Here is an 18,476-nt window from a genome sequence, read left to right as displayed (position 1 = left end):
CAAAATTATTTGAAAAATATTTTGAAAAAAAAGATAAGGCAAGTATATCGGAAATGAAAATATAAAAGAAATGGAGAAATATATCATATTTTACAAAGGAAAACAAAGGAATAAGTCTTAAAAAATTAACACCAGACCCGATTGCGATATGGATGGGTCGGACCCGAAATAATATATACAGCGTGTTTAAAAGTTCAGCAGGTCCGCTGTACTGAAAGCCCTTTATATACATGCATATGGGTTCCGCTGATCGTGATTTGCAATGACGGACCCGAAATGATATGTATTATTGTTTCATAATTGCGGCGGGTCCGTAAGACAACAATATATATATATATATGTATATGTATATGTATATGTATATGTATATGTATATATATATGTATATATATATATTATATATATATATATATATATATATATATATATAGATGAAAGCGCCGATTGCGATGAGCGATTGGGTTTCGGACCCGATAGTTCATACGTTATATTTTATATGACTCAATGCGTCCATCTTATCGCGGGTTCCAAACACTTTTATTGATATTCATATATAATGTGGTTTACGCTCTTTTATATGAATTTCTATTATAAAAGATTATAATAAAAAGGTTGGACTTAAAGCATATATCTATTATATTTTAAAGCAACGGTGGGTCCGCAATCATCATATAATACTTTATATATATATCATGCCGATTGTGGGCCAGATCCAATAGAGATATATATTGTGTTATATAGGTCTGGCAGGTCCGCAAGGCATGCAAAAAGGCAGTTTTTGGGCGGAGCAAAAGCGATGGATTGTTTTTAATGGAATCAACCCAATTCCACTCAGCATTTAACATGTAGCAGTTATATGGAGAGAGTAAACTACCCATTTCGGGCAAGTATTCTTCAGGCTTATGTCCCAACTGAAAACCTTTCTAGATCGTTTGATTTGAAAGGTGTAGATCAATGGCAGGGATGAATCGCAGAGAATTATATCTTGGGAATTGTGCTGAGCCCGTATTGGAAGCGGAAAACCATGTTTTATTATATATTTCTTTATAAAAGATATATGCATAATTCCAAATATTTTCAAAGTTATTTTGGCTACGTGCATAAGTTAAGCTTTACAAGGGTTTTAAGGCTTAAAGGCCTATAGGTAATGCTTCCGATAATATAAAAGCCCCGATAAAGTTATATGGCTCCGATTTAATGTAAGTCCACAGTTGAAAGGCTCAAGGCCTAAAGAAATGCTTCCAATAGGCTTAGTGGGCCATAACCCATGGCTCAAGATCGATATTTTTTTAAGGAAAGGGATTTTGGTTAACCCCCAAGATCTCTTTTCATCAAAAACCTAAGATAAACAAAAGGGACTAATATTAAAAACCCGAGTAACTAATAAACCCAATGCTTTAATATTATAAACCCAAGGAATTATTGAACCCAACGGATAAATATTAAAAACCTAAGGGATCAAGAAGTGCAAGGGATTGATATTACAAATACAAGAGATTAATAAAGATGACCATGATTGATATTATAAAACCGAGGTTAATAGTAAACCCAGAGGATTAATACTAAAACCCCAAGGATTATGAACCTAAGGAAATAATATTAAACCCAAGGGACTAATATTATAAACCCAACATTGGTAAACCCTAATATATATATTACAAAGTCTAAAATAAGCATGGTTTATTTTCATGGTGAGAGAATCCTTGTCACGATGTGACATTAAACCATGGTTGTCTATGATTGAAAATGGTTGACCATGATCAATATTATAAACCTAAGGGAATAGTAAACCCAAGGGATTGATATTATAAACCTAAAGGAATAATAAACAAAGGGAAAATATTAAAACACGAAGGGTTTATGAACCCAAGGAAATAATATTAAACCCATGGGACTAATAGTATAAACCCAACATTGGTAAACTCAAATATAAATACTACAAACACTAAAATAAACATGGTTTATTTTGATGGTGAGACAATTCTTGTCACAATGCGACATTCAAGCATGATTGACCATGTTTGGCTATGATTGCCAGTGGTTTAAAATGATTGATATTATAAACCAAACGAAATAATGAACCCAATGGATTGACATTATAAACCCAAATAAACAATAAACCCAAGGGATTAATACTAAAACCCCAATGAACAATAAACCCAAGGGACTAATACTAAAAGTCCAAGGGATTATAAACCCAAGGGAATAATAAACCCAAGGGATTGATATAATAAACCCAAAGGAATAATAAGCCCAAGGAATTATTATTTATTTTCATGGTGAGACAATCGTTGTCACAATGTGACATTGAACCATGTTTGGCTATGATTGACAATGGCTTACCATGATCGATATTATAAACCGAAAAGGAATAATAAACCCAAGGGATTGATATTATAAACCTAAAGGAATAATAAACAAAGGGATCAATACTAAAACCCCAAGGGTTTATGAACCCAAGGAAATATTATTAAACCCATGGGAATAATATTATAAACCCAACATTGTTAAACCCAAATATAAACACTACAAACACTAAAATAAACATGGTTTATTTTCATGGCGAGTCAATCTTTTTCAAAATGCGACATTCAAACAAGGGACTAATATTATAAAACCAACATTGTTTAACCCAAATATAAATACTACAAACACTAAAATAAACTTGGTTTATTTTGATGGTGAAACAATTCTTGTCACAATGTGACATTAACCTTGCTTGACCATGTTTGGCTATGATTGACAGTGGTTTAAAATGATTCATATTATAAACCAAACACAATAATGAACCCAATGGATTGATATTATAAACCCAAATGAACAATAAATCCAAGGGATTAATACTAAAATCCCAATGAACAATAAAACCAAGGGATTAGTATTAAAAGCCCAAGGGATTATGAACCCAATGGAATAATATTAAACCGAAGGGCCTAATACTATAGACCCAACAACATTGAAGCATGAGACTAATATTATAAACCCAACAGTGGTAAACCCAAATATAAATACTACAAACACTAAAATAAACATGGTTTATTTTGATGGTGAGACAATTCTTGTCACAATGCGACATTCAACCATGATTGACCATGTTTGGCTATGATTGGAAATGGTTTACAATGACTCATATTATAAACCAAATGGAATAATGAACCCAAGGGATTGATATTATAAACCCAAATGAACAATAAACCCAAGGGATTAATACTAAAGCCCCAATGAACAATAAACCCAAGGGATTAGTACTAAAAGCCCAAAGGATTATGAACCCAATGGAATAATGTTAAACCGGAGGGCCTAATACTATAAGCCCAACAATGGTAAACCCAAATGTAAATACTACAAACATCAAAATAAACATGATTTAGTTTGATGGTTAGACAATCATTGTCAGAATGCAAGAATCAACCATGGTTTACAATGATCGATATTATAAACCTAAGGGAATAATAAACCCTTGGGATTAATATGAGAAACCCAAAGGAATAATAAAATGAAGCGATTAATACTAAGACCCCAAGGGATTATGAACCCAAGGGAATAATATTAAATCCAAGGGACTAATATTATAAACATTAAAATAAACATGATCAACCATCATTGAATTACATATTGAGACAATTCCTATCACAATTCCATGTTGGGCCATGGTCGACATTATAATAAACCATGTTTGACTCAGGAATAATAAACCCAAGTGATTGATATTATAAACCCAAGGGATTAATACTAAAACCCCAAGCGATTATGAACCTAAGGCAATATTATTAAACAAAAGGGACTAATAATATAAACCCAAGGGAATAATGAACCCAAGGGATTGATATAATAAACCCAAATGAATAATAAACCCAAGGGATTAACAATAAAACCTCAAGGGATTATAAACCCAAGGAATTATTAATATTAAAAAGTTGAAGAACGAAGAAAACCAATAATTTGATATTATAAACCATTGGGAATTAATAAACCCAAGGGAAAAATATTAGAAACCTGTTGTGCTATACAATAACCCTCCCCATTTCAAAACTTTTATATAAAAATTTGAACAAGAAATGGGTTCCTTTTCTAATAAACTTAGTTAAAATCAATAGTTCTAAATAATAAGTCTTTTTGCTTTTAGGATAACTTCAATAACAATTGCACTTTGCAAAAAATCCATATGATACATGAAAATCCTTATGATGAGGTCCAATCCAATGTAAACACGAAAGAAAACCTTGTCATAAGATAAACTATAAATGAAACATATCACATCACGCACATCCTTTTGCTAAAAGATGGACTTAATGTTTCCTTTGGCATTCCCCGATGCAATAACACAATCAGAAAGCGCATATCACAAATTTCTTAAGGAAACATTCCATGGGGTCATACAACTTTGCCGATGTGATAAGGCGATCGCAATTACGCATCGGTAAGGTCCCAAAACACATAACAAATGCCCATTTGAGATCCGTCGATGCGATTTCATCATCATAAATAAAGGCACGCTTTTCAATAAAGTGGAAATAGTACGGTTAAACGAATGCTTGCGGGTTTTAAGAGCATAAATCATTAGTAAATGAGAAATAAACGATCTATTGATTTCTTAAAGATTATCCTACCTCCCTATGACAGCTCACTCTTTATTGCAATCGGAGCTATATGAAGGGAACAACTAAAGCATAAGTTTGTGCCTATTGATCTGTGATATGCGATTATTGCTAATCGCTGATCGGGAAACTCGCGATATTTACTTTAGAGAACCGTTATTAATATGTGCGATGTGACATATCATTATGGCATTTAATGATCATGAATGGTAGTTTCCGAAATCATTAATAAAGCAGTTATGGTTGAATCCTTTGAGGATTTCATCCGTGGTAACATAATATATCAAATTCATATCACTTATTGTGCTTAATTGTTGTTAATCTTATGTATTGTGCATTGTCTTGGAACAGATTTTCTCCTCTGTTACGGCCATCTATTTCTTTTGCAAAGTAAGTTTGAATTCATCAATTCAACAGAAGTGTCGAAGAAATCAAAGAAAGTAAAGATTCCAATCTTAACCAAAGAGGAACTAGTAAAGAAGGTCTTAATACGTGATACTAGCTACGTCAACCTGAGCAAAGCTTCATCGAAAAGCATATACAATTTATTGGAAGCTGAAGATCTAGAAGAAATTGAAGAAGAAAAGGGAACAACTGATTCCACTCACAAATAAGAGAATACTCTCAAGGATTTGGCCAGCCCTTTTCTCCACAGAATAGCTACCCACGCCAGAATGTTACCCTACAATGACTTAGTTAGATGGATAATCGAGAGCATCAACATAACAGATAGAGCATTTTTTATGGCTAATGGAAGGATGTTCAGGTCGTTCAGAGTAGAAGATATCAAAAAGATGTACCATTTGGTGGAACCACAGAAGCATTACAACAAGGCATTTATCGAAGCCTCTGCCAAACAAAATGGCGTGGAATAAGATCCTATCAGGCAGTGGGGGCATTACCCAAACAAACACAAGCATGAATCATCGGGTATGTATTCCGTTGACTCCTTAGCATCTCCTTACTGCTATGATGGTGCTATGATATGTAGACTCTTTGGAGTCTCCGATTCTGCTAGGTTTTCAATTGAAATGGTTCCTTTAATGGAGGCAGCGTTAACTCGTATATCATGGACTGAGCAATCATTTTGTCTGATAAAAAGGCCAACCATATCCTCAATTATAGAAGAAATAGGTTTGTGACTACCTGGGTAATACCCCCATTTTATATGAGTGCCTACATTATGGAAACTATCTGTTTCAATTCTGATTACCCCATTCTAGGTTGGAAATGGACTCCACAAGACCCAACCCCCATTCACATCTATCATAAGGAATTGTGGAAAACCCATTATAAAAACCATCTTTATAGAATCTGTCATGGTTTTGTCTTGCCTGTTCATTATGCTATATTCAATAAATCCACTCCTCGGTTATCCGATGAAGCCAGTGTCAACTTAACATCAATTGGTAATTGGTTTGGTGAAGAAAATTTCACCTACATTAGACTTTTTGGAAGCACTGCTACTCCACATGTTCTCCCCTTATACATTCCCGATAAACTATTTGCCAAGGAAATAGCTTATCAAATCACAGAAGAAGGGATGTCTAGAAACCTAAAGGAGTCCAAAAAGAAAATGTGGCCTTCATTCCCCCTCCCATGTGGTACTTTCACACTGCATGACTTCAAACATGCAGAGAAAGAAGTAGAGAAAATAAAAGCACTAAAGTTAGCAATCATTCCAAAGAGGCAATATGATCCAAAAGCAATAGCCTATAACTTCACCTCTCATGTCAAAATTGCCAAGTTTGAACATGAGAAAGATGATTATGATGATTTGTTCACCTCAGTTGAGTTATTTTCTCAAGTAAAACAACTTGCAAAAATCAAATTGGGAGCAGAGGGAGTAGAAGCATTTCTAAAGTTCAGAACAAGGAGGTTGCAAACTCTACCGATGGACTTATTAAATACCACCCCTATGCTGCAACATGAAGGTCAAAGTGAAGGAAAAGCTACCCAAAAGATTCTTGAAAAGCAGAAGAGCCCTGAAAGGCAGAGGACAAAGCAAGGAACTACTGAGCTCCTTGATACTGATATAAATATTGATCCAACATTAATCAAGGAATGGGAGAAATTCAATCTAGTCATAAGAAACCCAAAGGACTCCCAAAACCGTGCACAACACAATAGTATAATGTTATTAGTGTTCCAATTGAAGGAACAAGCGGCCTACCCAAAATGCAACAGGATATAGAAATCATTCCCGAAAATCCCACAGAAGGGATTGTACTAAAAATAGAAGAAATACCACCCCTTGATGTATTCTACAGTCCAAAGCACAGGGATGTAGTTAAAAGACAAAGGAAAAAGAGGAAAACTAATCAAGGACCTCTTTTAACTCCTCAGGACAAAATGATGAATGTGGTATGGAAGTCAGAAGTCAATCTTCTGAGGATTCAACTAAATTATCTCAGTATGCGGGGGCTTATACAACAACAATAATGGACAAAGCCTCAGATGTTAGTAAACTAATCAGGGATAAAGATCAAAGGATCACTCAGCTTGAGATGCAATCGGCGGAAGTACAACAAAATATTAATCAACTAGAACAACAGCTAACAGAACAAAGGCAAAAAAATGAGCAACTTAAAGAATAGTTGAATCTAGAGGAACAAAAAATTGATAAGAAGGGTTTCCAGAAACAACAAAAGTTTCCACAAGAACTAAGCAGCCTTTAGATAGCGATTGAGCAAGAAAAAAGGGCCAACGATGAGAAAATTGCACATGTACAATTACAGATAGAAAAATACAAGGGTTATTCAAAGGTTAGTGAATTCAAAAAAGAAGCCTTGGAGATAACCAAAGCCTTGTCCTGACAATTAAACATCCTTTCCCATAATATATCATTGGCCGACCCATTGTGCGACATCTCTGCATCATTAATTGAGAACGCAGTTGATAGAAGATTGGAATTGGAGAAAGAAGATGAAAAAATAACAAACTTTCTCTCTTGGAAAAATTCAGAGGAAGGAATGGCTGCAAATCTGCCAAAAATACAAGAATCACACAAGGAAATCCTATTTTTGGAATGGGAATCTTAGTTAATGAAAGCGAAAAGAGAAACTTCTAGAGCCAGAGCTACAATGAATGGTGTAATCGAATTAGTAAATAATAGTTTACATATGTCTAATTTGATTTCTGATTGCTCTCTAGGTAAACTCCCGAAAGCAAAGGCACTGGAACATCATTGGAGACAGGAGCTGGCAAGCAGAGAAAAACAGATCGAAGAAGTTCAAAACTTGACATGGGATGCATTCTGGTTTCTTCTAGTCAAGCCTCATAGCCAACAAATGGCCATGAAATGCCTATCTGACGCGGTCAACTTCATGGTTCCCGAACCCTCCGATGCCACCTATACAACCCAGCTACATTCTAGGATGATTTAGCCTCTAAAAATCCAGCCAATGCTAGCAATTTGTGAGCTGCATGCACAAGAGAAGAAGTTGATTCAATGAATTAGTTCAACCGCCATCGCAATGCTAATTGAATACCAAATCCTAGATTTTCATGTCACAGTTTGAATAGCTTATAGAAATTTTTGTTGATAGTAGTTTTTATTTTTATTATTTCAGACCCTTTCATGTTTTTAGAAAGGGTCCTCAATTTGTATAAAATTTTGACATGGGAAGTTGCACTATTGTACTTCTAAATATTTTATTATTATCAAAAAGTGCATCAAGGTTTCACATTTTTATTGAGAATTTTTTTCAAGACTTGCAATTTTGCATCTTCTAGAGGCCTTCTCAAATATCAAAGTGGAATCGAAGTGTTGTTCACACTGAAAGGATTCAAATGCATATGGTACTTCTATCACTGTTTCTGTCTTATTTCTTTATGTGAATGAACACTTCTTTAAAAATTGCTATTATTGATATATGTATTTTTTCTCAAATAATTATTTATCATGTCATTTTTGAAGATTGAGAAGTGTTATATTTCAAAGGATATATGTTAGCGATATATATATTTGATGACTGAGATAATGTTTTTATAATTACTTTGTTTAATTTCTTAAACAAGGTAACCATTATACGAATGCATCTTTCTATTTGATAAGTAAGCCATCTATATGATCATTTGTCTTTTAGGAGTAATCAAAGATCGCATTTTTTATAAATTACTCGACTTAGATAAGAATATTTATATATTTTTGAGTTGTAGGATAAAGACATTGTCATAGATCCATTCCACATGCTTCAAATTTGCAAAGCGAATCTCATGTTCTTGAAAATGAAGTAAATGTTACTTTATTGTTTAAGATGCTTGTGGCAATATTAATATTTCCTATAGAACAGTCAGAATAGATTAGTTATATTGTGATCTAAACCAAAACCAATATAAGAACCGCATTGCAAACCAACAAGCTTTTTCAAGACTTGCACTTTTGCATCTTCTGGAGGTTTTCTCAAATAGGAAAGTGGAATTGAAGTGTTGTTCACATTGGAAGGATTCAAATGCATGTGGTACTTCTATCACTATTTTTTTCTTATTTCCTTATGTGAATGAACACTTCTTTAAAAATTTCTATTGTTGATATATGTATTTTTTCTCAAATAATTCTTTATCATATCATTTCTGAAGATTCAGAATTATTATATTTCAAAGGATATATGTCAGTGATATACATATTTTGATGAATGTGATAATGTTTTTATAATTACTCTATTTAATTTCTTAAACAAAGCAATCATTATATGAATGCATATTTATATTTGATAAGTAGGCCATCTATATATTTTTTGTTTTGTCTACATCAAATAATCCACTACAAAATTGAAGTTCAAAACTATAAAGAAGGCCACAATGTTATTAGTTGTATTTGATAGTGATATGGACTGTAATCGCTCCTCTTCCTTCTTCCTAATTGTAACATATGTGCTATCTTTCATCTTAGCATAATGTTGGAAAGAAAAAGGCGGTGCAATGCATAAACCATCTATTGATTTCACTCTTGATATGGCTATGAAGATAAGGCCTTGCTGCTCTTTATTCCTGATATCAACTGACACTCATTTTAAATTCAATCCCTATGACTTGTGGATTGTAAGAACCCATGGCATCTTCAAAGGATTTTTTTTTGATTTCCTCTTATCACTGGGGTGATAAGGACAATTTTTGGATTGCTTGCATCAAATGGAACACCAACATACTTATCAAAAACAACAGTTGTGAACATTGGAAGTCGAGGTGGATTAGAGGTAAGCAGATAGAATATATCCTTAACAAAACCAAGTGCACCATTCACCAAGCCAACTTCAACCCATAAATTACATGTCAACATAACATGCTCACCAAGACACAACAAAACTTCACGGTCCAATTGATCGCCATCAACACCACCGATTTCTGAACGCCTTGAATATTCAGAAACACATCATGCAATTGGATAATATAGTGATTTTAACATATGCCTATTTTGCAAGGACACCAAATTATTTGTTGGAAACATGTGAACTGCTGCATTAAATAAATCTCTTTCTGTAGGATGCAACCTCATATGAGCCCGAGACATAAGAAAGTTCCAATCTTCAAGAACAGTTTCTATGTTTCTTATGTTATTGAGGACTCTATGAAAACAAGAATTTTCTCATTATTCCCTTGTAGGCAAAATATTGTGTTGAGAGTGACAAATTGTTGAATTTGTTCCACAAGAATTGCCCTTCTATATTACCTACATACAAAGGCTTATCTCTGACAGGAGGCAGTTGGCCAAGGTCACCCACAAGGATGATGGATCTCCCACCAAAAGGACAATTCTTTTTCTCTGTAAATTCTTCTCGTAACCGAGCATCTATTTGCATAAAAAACCTTGATCCCACAAATATCATTTCATCAATCAATATATATCTAACATGTTGCATTTCTTCTTGGAATACTGCAAGTGACTACCCCTGTAGCGGCTGCATATCTTTAGTTGGGATTTTTAGAGCCGAGTGTATTGCTTTTACATGTATATTAAAAGCAGCTATTCCTGTTGGTGCAAGAAGAAGCAAAGGGCTTCTTCCATCACTTGACGAATTAGAAAGAGATTCAAAAATACAATGGATAAGGAAAGACTTCCCAGTGCTCGCAGTGCCTTGAATAATCAAAAGCAAATCATTGTTTTTCCGACAAAGAATCTGGAGATGCAAATGTTCTATTTGAAAGGTAAACAATATCACCCACTAATTTTGCATTCGTTATAAAATTAGTAGCTTCCTCTACAACATCATTAGAAATAGTTGTACTTTCCCAGTCAAAGGATATATCAAAGTCCCTTCGACCAAGGGTGTGAAGATCAGAAACATTCACATCATTTGGTGGAACCAAACGCGAGAAAATCTTCCATTCTTGGAAATCATCTTCAACGTTCATTTCGTGGTTAGAAAAATCACCATGTTCTTCATCTTCAATATTGTCTATAATTGATGGGTGTCGATCAACATGCCATGCTCGATATCGAAAATTCCTCCAACTTTCAATAATAACTTCAGCTGAAAGGCCAATTTCTGCAAAAATGTCACGAAATGGCTTGTACAATAGCAATTGTGACCAGCAAAAGGTTTCAAATTCCTCTGAAGCCTCACCAGGAATAGAATAAAACTGTGGCCAAACCCGAACAATAGCATGAACATCTCTAGCCTTCCATGGATCTTGTTTACGCTTGCTATCAAATGTCCAAGATCTTGCTGTTTCTATGAAAGATAGATGTTCAAGGAAAAAAGGTCTCTTCCAATAATGTTGAAAAAAAGTATTCTTAAATGAACATTGCAAGACATCCCTTGATATTTTCCTAAAAACCTTTCTTCCAACATTTAAGGAAACAAATTTCCGACTACAAACAACAAGAGGCAACTTAAGCAACATATGGGATGTTTCTTGTGCTCCAATGTCATGGTTAACAATTGATTCTACAAGAAACTTTCTATATGCACATAAAGAACGATCCTCAGATCTAATAGAATTTGAAATTCTAGTTAACATATGATAATAACTTTTAGACCTTTTTTCTGCTTTCGATGCATACTTAGAAATGTATTTCAACATAGCATAGCGAGAAAGCATTAGCGAGCAATCAACATTTGCACACCACATTGTTAGAAGGTCAATGTTATGTACATTAAGCTTGTCATCATTTCTTGTTGGCTCATATTTTTTTCTTCCTTGATCATCTATGAACAATCTTGATTCACCACAAATATCCCATGGAGCATTATATCGACATGTTAGAATAATTCCCTTTTTGCGCAAACAAGAATCCACAGTACACTTTGTGTGCCTTTGGACATGGTTTAACAATTCTTCGTAATCATTATGAGGATTACAAGAGAAAATCTAACCAGTATTCAATAAGCAAGGGTCATCATTAAGGCTTCATGGAACCATTATGTTGTGACGATGTATGTCACGCAGATTCCATGCAGTTACATATTTGTCGAAGAACATCTTTGCAAGTTGTACATGAGAACTATTTGACCAATCAAGTATTTTCATGTAAAGAGCACCTTCTGACCATAGGAAACCATGGATATACGTTGAACCTCTGTGTTGCAACTCATACCTGAAATAAATGAACATATAGTTACTACAAACAATATAAATAGAATCACAATAAAAGTTGAAAAAGTATAGAAAAAAATTCAACACAAACCTGTACCAAAAGTCTTCAACTTTAAGGTATTTTTGGATAACTTCCTCTCAAAAAATATTGAATCTGTGGTGCATAAATGCCACAACAATATGAGGGTACTGGATAACATTCTCAATTTTCATACGATGCTCATTTGAAGAACGAGAATGTGAATGTATGGGCATGAGGTTATGCAACTCTGGCCACTTTGTGTCAGCTGCACTCAAAGTAAAAAATAAAGATGGACATCCTAACTGAGTAATCATGTTCATCAATTCAAATCGACACTTAGTCCAGTATGCCCTTGTACCTCTCAAAGAAGAACCAAACTGCATAAGATGCTCAACCAACTTATTATTTGGTAAATCAGATAGTTGGTGACGCAACTCCTCAATTGTTGTAGGTGAGTTATCATGTAAATGTTTCTTTGCAAAAACTGCAGCAGTTGCTTGGCTCTGATGCAACATTATCATGTTTAATAGGTAATATCGAAACTGAGGATGGCTTCCAAATCTCTGATCATAGTACCTAAGAAGATGTAATGCATACTCATGAACTTCAACACTACAATACGTGGTTGCAACCAATCAGCATCACCAGTGGGGAACAATGTTGGGAATGCCATATTGAACAACGCCTTTGTATTATATTCATTCACTAGAGAAGTTCCAATAGTGGGCCAATCCATGTCTTGAACATGTGAAGAATCAACATTATCAAGAAATGCTCTAATTTCTTCCACTTCTCTGCATTCATTTGGTAGGCGAGCAACAAAAGAAGAAGGATGAGAGGGAAAATGCTCAGCATGAAACTCTTCATTATTAGTTTCATTGATCTCAGATTATTTAATATGAAAATCAAAAAATTTAAGCCTGGAGGAGACATCTGTTGATCTTTTGGGCAGAGCATTCACTGAATCATAATCAATTACAACATCTCGATAGCATTGATCACGCTGGATTTTGAAAAGCAATGCATCCATCACTAGAGATCTTTTGACATAACATTCATAATATTTAGACTCAGCGCCATGTCTCCTCATAATTAGAAAGTCAATATCTTCAACAGGTTGGGGAAGGCTTTGTACAATTGTAGAAATATCTTGAGGAAACTAATTGTATGACCACTATACTCATATTGGCCACCTCAAGCATGTGTCACTTGCAAAATGGGATTCACACGTGCTATTATAATTTCTTCAACTTGAGTAAGAACTCTTGAAGTATGAGGTTGCTCACTAGGATCCATGTTATTATACCGACAAAAACGATGGGATCCTCTTTCACTCTTACATCATCTACAAATAGGTCCTTCAGAATGTCTCTGTTGGGTCCCTATAATACTAGTGATTACCCCATTACTATTGTAGTTGTACCCCTTATTTATATTGTTGTGCCCCTATTACCCCCATATTGTTATTTTTGTGCCCCATAGAATCCCTCTATTGTTATTTTTGTGGCTTTATATTATTATTGTTAGGTCAGCTGGATTATATTGTGACTCCTTAGAATCCTATATATAGAAAGGAGGTTTTGTCATTTGAATCATTGAAGAATTGTTCATTTATGTAATGTAAAGGAGGTTGCCCCCTCGAATAGGCTGAATTCTAAGGCGTTGATCTATCTTTTCTATCTTTTCTTGAGCTGGTTTCATAACATTTGGTTTCAGAGCTTTGGATTCTAGGGTTTCGCTGCTCCAAACAGGTCATCGTGGAATTTTCGCTATAACTTTTTTTCTGTGACGTTTCAGAAGTTGCAAAAAAAACCCATTTGAGAAGAAGTTGTACTGAACCATGGATCCAAATTTCAGATATTTTCACGTGATATTTGCGGAGATATGATCTGAGAAAGTTGGTCTTTTTGCAGACTCCTGAATTACATTCAAAACAGGTGACTTGGGGAAAATCGTCATAAATTTCTCTCTAGGGATCATGTTGAAATTTCATAAGAAGGTAAAGAAAGAGGATGGACTGTAGTTTCTTTCATGCATTTTTTAGATCCATAGGTTCAAACAGTGACTCGTGGCGCATCGTACAAGTTTGCTCTATTGAACTAGTCTATAATCAAGTCACTGTGGGAGATTTCACATAACTCTTCCTTGGAGAAACCAATTTGGGCCAGACTTGTGGCATTGTAAAGAGGATGCAGAAGGCTACTATAAGTTGCAATTTCAGAACTGGATGATCCGAAATTACAGAGATACATCAGATTCAATATCAGGCTTCTACAAAGTGAAAAAAGGTGTGTAGTTTTTTTTTAAATTTTTGCATAAGCTTGGTTTGAAGGAATTCAAAGGGCATAGCAAAGCATTATTATCGGTAACTGATGCCTCGAGGAAAGAAAATGCAAATAGCTAGTAAGGAATCTGAAAGCTCTAGCATGACTCATGAAGAAGAGGAAGAAATGCTACATGATATATCAAAATTACAAGAACAAGTGCAACAAATGTCACGCTCACAAAAGCTAACAGAAGCTAAGATAAATGGCATGGAATCTAAGATAAATGGTGTGGAATCTAAGATAAAGGGAATGGAAGCTAAGATGGATGATTTGAAGAGAGATTTGAAGACAGACATGGCAGATTTGAAGACAGATTTGACAAATTTTCTACAAGAAATACATACTAATGGTGAAAAGGTTGTAAAGAAAACTCATGATGTGAACCAAAGAAATGTTAATCATGATTCCATAGACTCTAATGTTGGATCGAAGACCCACCATATTCCAAAAATCGATATGAGGAAGTTTGATGGCAAGGATCCCGCCACATGGATATTACAGATGGAGCAGTTCTTCGATCTCAATAATGTGCAAAACACACAAAAGGTACGTATGGCAACTGTATATCTGGAACCAAATCAGTTTGTATGGTATCAATGGCTTTGCTCTCGTAAACAATTTATCACTTGGGAAATTTTTACGGAAGAATTGATAGCACATTATGAGGATACAAAAAGCAACACTTTTTTTAGCCAATTGATAAGTCTCGAACAAAAGGGTTCAATAACGGAGCACATTGAGGAGTTCCAAAAATTGAACATAAGGGTAAAAGATATTCCAGAGGAGCATAGGATTGATGTGTTCATAGGGTCTTTAAAGGAAAATATCCAACATGATGTTCGCCTTTGGGAACCTGATTCATTAGAGAAGTCATTCAGGTTAGCAAGAAAAATGGAAAGCAAAATTATGGCAACCACGAAGCATACCACTCACAACTATAAAGATGGAAGTGTTGTTGCCCCTAGTCTTCCACAACCTATAAGGTTGACACCACAACAATTGGAAGAAAAAAGAGCAAAAGGGCTTTGTTACAATTGTGATAGCAAATACACTAAAGGTCATAAGTGTGCTGAGAAGAAATTATTCTACATAGATTGTGAAGAGGAAGAAGAAAAGGAGCAAGAAAGGTCAAAAGAAGAGGATATACTCCAGGAACAAAGCCTAGATGAAGAAAAAATAAATCCGACCATATCTTGTAATGCATTGGCGGGAATTACTACTCCTCAAACCATCAAGATAGAAGGACAAACCAAGAAGAAAAAGGTAATAGTGTTGATTGATTCAGGAAGCACCCATAATTTTATTCATTGTAGGGTAGAAAAGAATTGAATTGCTTCCTATATCCAGCACGAGAGTGTCAAGTGATGATTGCAAATGGAGGAACAATAAATTGCTCTGGAAAGTGCCATAATATCAAGCTATCCATGGGAGAATATGTATTGACTAGCCCAATGCTTTCCATTCCAATGGGAGGTGCTGATGTTGTACTAGGAGTCCAATGGCTACAATCCTTGGGTACAATAGCTTTTAATTTTCAAGAACTTTTCATCAAATTTTCTATGGAAGGAAAGGAAGTTGAATTAAGGGGTATTGTAGGGAAACCAGGAAATATAATCAGCTCTAATGGTATGACAAAGCTTCTAAAAAAGGAGCAAAGAGGTGTAATTGCACAATTATGTTCGCTAGATGTTTCCACATCGGAATCATCTATTTCTCCAGATCTCCAAAAAGTCCTAGACAATCATTCCAAGGTATTTGAGACTCCCAAAGGTCTCCCACCTATGCGTGATCATGATCATGCGATTCATCTGATTCCAGTAAGTGTTCCTCCAAATATCAGGCCGTACAGATATCCCTATGTCCAAAAAGGTGAAATTGAACGTATGGTTGTAAAAATGCTAGAGGCTGGTATAATTCAACCGAGTCAAAGTTCTTTCTCTGCTCCAGTAGTATTGGTGCACAAGAAGGATGGATCATGGCGCATGTGTCCGGATTATAGGGAGCTCAACAAGCTCACTATTAAAGATAAGTTCCCCATTCCTGTCATTGATGAATTACTGGATGAATTGCATGGATCAATTTACTTCACCAAGTTGGATCTTCGTTTGGGATATCATCAAATCAGAATGAAGATTGAAGACATTCCGAAAACGGCATTTAGAACTCATGAGGGTCATTATGAATTTTTGGTCATGCCTTTTGGCCTTACCAATGCACCTTCAACATTTCAAGGTTTGATGAATTCAATTTTCATACCATTCCTTAGAAAATTTGTGTTAGTATTTTTTGATGATATACTAATCTACAGCAAGTCTTGGAAGGATCATGTTGAACATGTTGACAGGGTGCTACAACTATTGGAGGAGAAACAATTATATGCAAAAAGATCCAAATTTTTCTTTGGACTCCAGGAGGTGGAATATTTGGGTCATATTATATCTCATGAAGGAGTTAAGGTACACCCTAGCAAAATTAAACCCATTAAGGAATGGAAAATCCCCACATCCATAAAGCATCTGCGAGGATTTCTTAGGTTCCCATGGTATTATCGCAAGTTTGTTAAGAATTATGGGAGAATAGCAGCACCTCTAACAACATTATTGAAGAAAGATGCATTTTCATGGACTCCGGAAGCAACAAAGGCCTTTGAACATCTTAAAGAGGCAATGTGCCAAGCACCGGTCCTAGCTACACCGGACTTCACAAAAACCTTTATTGTGGAATGTGATGCTTCAGGAAATGGAATTGGTGTTGTTCTAATGCAAGATGAAAGACCCATTGCTTTTGAAAGTCGTCCAATCAAGGGAAAGTTTTTAAGTAAAGCTATTTATGAGAAGGAAATGTTGGCAATACTCCATGCACTTAAGAAATGGCGACCCTACCTAATGGGAAGACACTTCAACGTAGAAATGGATCATGATAGCCTTAAATACTTTTTAGACCAAAGATTATCCTCTAAAGAGCAACAAAAGTGGGTCACAAAGATGTCAGTTATGACTTTGAAACCATCTACAAAAAATGGAAGAAAAATGTGGTGGCAGATGCACTCTCAAGAAAGGATGAGGATGTGGAAGCATTGTTGTGCACCATTTCTATTATTGAACCAGATTGGATAAACGAAGTAAGGGAGGAATGGAAGAATGACGAAGAAGTGTGGGCACATATTCGAAAGCTACAACAAGATTCCAGTACGTCTGATACATTTAGCTGGCAAAATGATTCGTTATGGTACAAAGATCGCTTATACCTCTATAAGAATTCCCAGCTAAAACAAATGATTCTTATGGAATTGCACACTTCTCCCTTAGGAGGGCACTCAGGATTTTTAAAAACTTACCACAGGGTTAAGAAGGAATTTTTTTGGGATGGCCTTAAATCAGATATTCAAAAGTTTGTGGCGGAATGTTTGGTTTGCCAACAAAATAAAGTTGAAAGAATTAAGACACCGGGTCTATTACAACCTTTATCCATTTCAAGCCAATGTTGGGAGGAGGTTTCAATGGATTTTATCACAGGTTTACCCAAGTCTGAGGGAAAGAGTGTCATCATGGTGGTAGTTGACAGACTTACCAAGTATGCTCACTTTTGTGCATTATCACATCCATTTAAAGCCAGTACAGTTTCTACTGCATTTATGGAAACAATTCAAAAGCTACATGGAAACCCAAAGATTATTGTAAGTGACAGAGATCCCATTTTCACTAGAAATTTTTGGACAGAATTATTTTCTTGTCTTGGTACTCAGTTAGCTCATAGCTCATCTTATCATCCTCAATCTGATGGGAAAACTGAGATAGTAAACAAATGTTTGGAAGGATATCTTCGTTGCTTTGTATCTGATAAACATACACAATGGGTCAAATGGTTGCCTCTGGCTGAATGGTGGTATAACACTTCCTTCCATACAACAACAAAAATGACCCCATTTATGGCACTTTATGGGTATCAACCACCATCCATCACATCATATTTAAGAGAAAATTCTAAGGT

The sequence above is a fragment of the Pinus tabuliformis genome, chromosome 6 (genome assembly GCF_031772625.1).
Source record: "Pinus tabuliformis cultivar Carrire ecotype Pingquan chromosome 6, CPIR1, whole genome shotgun sequence".
NCBI lineage: Eukaryota > Viridiplantae > Streptophyta > Pinopsida > Pinales > Pinaceae > Pinus > Pinus tabuliformis.
This window is presented reverse-complemented; position numbering follows the sequence as displayed.